At 33.1% G+C, this 4,141-nt stretch overlaps 1 pseudogene; it reads left to right on the plus strand.

The window, feature by feature from the left end:
* The first annotated feature begins 1,098 nt into the window (after window positions 1–1,098).
* LOC143626976 (14 kDa proline-rich protein DC2.15 pseudogene) lies at window positions 1,099–1,452 on the plus strand (annotated as a pseudogene).
* The last annotated feature ends 2,689 nt before the right edge of the window (window positions 1,453–4,141 follow it).

Below are 4,141 nucleotides of genomic sequence, written 5' to 3' on the forward strand. Positions count from 1 at the left end.
TGTTAGTGTATATGATTTCTTTTTTCTATTGCAAATAAGTCACCATCTTTTTTTCGAAATATATTTTATGACTCATTGCTAGTAATTGGACATTCAACCTCATAACAAAGGTTGTCGCATATCCGTCAGTAGAGTCTTTACTCTTACCCTGCTTCCTTACTGACCTTAACTAATGCCGGTCATTTTACCATCACTAAAAGCCTGGCCTTTTGTTTGTGTATGTGTTTATTAAACAATTAGGTTAAAACCTGTGTAACACACAAACTGATAACAAAACAAAAACATCAAAATAATTAAATTTTATAACATTCATAACATGATACAACTATATGTTAATAGACTCTACATACTTCATAAATCTATAACTACTTCTCATAACATAAGTCAAATTAACTTACATATTACATTAAATAGAATCATGAAACATAAAGAATTATGAAAAATAAATGTTACAATAGTTATACATAAATTTAAGTTTTCTATAACTTAGTTTCCATCCTCTGTTATTTGATTCTTCGACCCTTGGATAATGTATCAAATTTTATCACCTTTGATTCAGAAAACGATTTCTGTTTAGGCGAATAGACGCTTGTTCATCGTTAAGAAGAGTTTCTTTTATTTACAAACTTGTGCATGACCATTGAGAAGAGTTTCTTTTAATTGTGCATATAGATTTGGAAATGATCAAACAGCCTGCACAAAGAAGAATGATATAAAAAAAACCCCTTTCCCTTTTGATTTATCCTTTAAGTTAATATTGTTCAAAATGTTACCACAAATGTTACCATTTAAGTTAAACTGTACAAAATGCCGGTCATTTTACCATCGAAAGCGTGGCCTCTTGTTTAATGTATTTGTTTATTAAAGAATTTAAGATATCTAGAATGATGACTACACCATATTAAAATTTTGTACTATGCACAAAATATATGTAAAATAATAAAATCAAGTACAATAGTTAAAACACATACATATGGATTTATGTAATGGTAACCAATGAACCTCACATTTTCCCTTTAAATAGAGCACACCCTCCCCTTCAATAGGTCACCATATTCTTGAAGAAACCCTAGTAACATTATTTGTCTTTGGCTAGCCATGGCAACTCACTCAGTTACTAGGATCTTCATCTTCTTCCTCATCTTCACCGTCACACTTTCGAATGCATGCCCAACTTGTGTACCAAAGGGTACACCCTACTGCCCTAGGGACACATTGAAGCTTGGAGTATGTGCGGACGTTCTAGGTTTGGTTAATATTGTGGTCGGGGCCCCTGAATCGAGCAAATGCTGTGCATTGCTTGAAGGTTTGGTTGATTTGGAAGTCGCGGCTTGTCTTTGCACTGCCATTAAGGCTAACATCCTTGGAATCAACCTCAATGTCCCACTATCACTTAGCTTGTTGGTGAATGCTTGTGGCAAGACCCTCCCAGAAGGGTTCAAGTGCGAATAAAGATCCGACACAGTAGAAGCTTTCGTTTAACTAATTCTTCATTTTTAATATTCGGGTTTCTTTTAACACATCGAAACCCGAAAATGGAAATGGGATTTATTAAACTAATGGGTTCTATTTTTTATTTCAGATTGTGAATTTGTTAATGTTGGTGTTCTTAATTAGGGCTTTCTTTTGTGGTTTGCATTGTGCTTTTTATTTTTTTCTTTTCTTTGATTTTCTGGATTGAAGACATGTTATATTTGTGTCAATAATTGGGCAATAATTATTGCCTGTGTGATGTAATGATTTCTTAATCATGATTTCTTTATCATGATTTTTGTAAGCCCTATTAGTTATAAATCAAATGAATTTGCATGTGCATGTGTATATATATCTTTTCTATTAAAAAATGTTTAGTAATTTATATGTTTATTATCATCTTCGCACCTCCTAACTATGGTCACAATTACACCTTCACACACCATCACACAAAATACATTGATCTATCTCCTTGAACTCCTCCCTCACCATCAAGCCACAACCGTATACTCAGTGGCGAGGCTTGGACGAAAACGCCGAGCGGCGGATGAAATACGCATTTAAAAACCATAAACGGAGGGGTCCGGGATCAAATTTTCGGTTAAAAACGGGTAAACTTACACTATGTATAAACAATGTTGGATGAAAACGGCTAAATTTACACTAATGCGTAAAAAAACGGAGAGGCCGGGGCCACCCCTGGCCCCAACTATCCTTCACCCCTGCGCATACTTTTTTTAGAATTTGTTATGTAAATAAGTACAATAGAATTGCGGACCAAGGGAGGGTCAAGAGGTCCACCAACCCATTGGTTGTCGCGAATTTGTTATGTAAATAATTAAGTACAATACAATTTTAATGAAGATTTAGTTTGACACTTCAAATTTTCAATGAGATTTTTTTTTCTTTACGAAAACATAAAATTTAATTAGGAAACGTGAACTCTTTATATGAAGACATGTATATTGAGAGGAAAAAGCAAGTTCTTTACTATCTATTATCTATGTGTAAAAACAATTTATTCCAGACTTTCGTCGTTAGAGAGATTTTGATCCCGCCACTATTTATTCTTTCCTCCTCTAAAATTTAGGTTTTCAAGGGTTTCTTGTTCAATTTGTATCTCTAAGATTTTATCATTATTCCGCAATTTGGTAGTTGGTTCAAAATCGCTTAGTGACAAGCCCTCATGGGTTCGTTGTTTCGTTCATGTGGTTTGATTTGTTGGTGGTTCATGACATGCATGGAGGGGTTCAAATCATTGTTATGTACATGGTGGATAGATTAGGTACTTGGTAATGGTAGTGATGAATCAAGAACACCTATAATAATTGATATACATACAAACTAAATACTTAATAAAAATAAGATGCCATTGTATATGTTAATTACGCGGTACAAAAATATGAGATTACACGTGAAGGAACGTAGTGGTTCATAGCAGATGATAGAGAATCTTTAGTGGGGCATATGGCACATTTCATTAGTAAGAATAATAACAAAAAAAATATATAAATGCTTAAGAAACAAATTGGACCCATTCTCTTTTACATAGATGCATGTTTGTATGTTTACAGTTTTTGTAAAGTGCTTTTAGTTTTTTTTTTAATATTAGTTATAGTTATATAACTTATATATTCTAAAGTTTATAACACATAACTCCACTCATATGTAAGACTGTAAGACTTTTCATAAATATCAATGCAATATTTGTATTTATATTTTGTTGTACTAACTAATAATATAATGTATATAATTATACGTTACTTCCAACCTTCATATAATTATATATATATATATAATTAACATAAAAGAATTGAAAAGTGTTAAATTTTAATAAGATGTGTGAGCTACAAAGGTTGGAAAGTGAAGTTGTATAAACATAGGATGCAAATGCTTTAAATTCTCTAGTCATATGCATTATTAATGTTGTAAAGGTTGCATGATCTACAAAGATTGGAAAGTGAAGTTGTATAAGCATAGGATGCAAATGCATTTAATTCTCTAGCCATTTGCATTATTTTTGCTCTAAAACATGAGGATCACATTATGACAAGGAAGAAATGAAGATAAACTTAGGCCCCGTTTGTTTTTTTTAGAGATTTAAGTCTGAATCTGAATACCACATCTGAATGTTAAGAGGTGGTTCAAATGTCTGAAATCTGAATCATTAAGAGGTGGAGGCTAGAGACGAACCTCTAGTCGTCGGAGATGGAGCCTAGTCTCCGGGTTAGAAGTTAATGGAGGCCGGAGACAAACGTATGTTTTTTTGGGTTAAGAGGTTTTCAGACCCACTAAAAGCTCTTACTGGTTCAGATGCTATTAAGACGTTAAACCTCTTAATGCCAGAAAAAAAACAAACAGCCCCACGTCTGATTACGTCTGACCGAATCAGACGTTTTCCTCTATTCAAAGAAAAGAGGCAAAAACAAACAGGGCCTTAGTCATTATACACTACCATCGATCATCAATATTTAAAATATAAAAAAAACATATTTCAAACTGTTAATTGAGTGAGCGTGTTAATTGCTAGTCTTTATTGATTGTTCTTATTTTTCGTTGGTGCATGTATTTTGTGTCCCATGTTTTTTTAATGTAATTTGGCCGTTCAAAAAACAAAACAAAAAAGAGTTAAGTGAGCATGTCTGGTCCAGTGGATAGCTTTGCTGTT

This window comes from Bidens hawaiensis, unplaced genomic scaffold (genome assembly GCF_021521415.1).
Source record: "Bidens hawaiensis isolate Kalapana, Puna unplaced genomic scaffold, B.hawaiensis_p1.1 tig00004551_1, whole genome shotgun sequence".
Lineage (NCBI taxonomy): Eukaryota > Viridiplantae > Streptophyta > Magnoliopsida > Asterales > Asteraceae > Bidens > Bidens hawaiensis.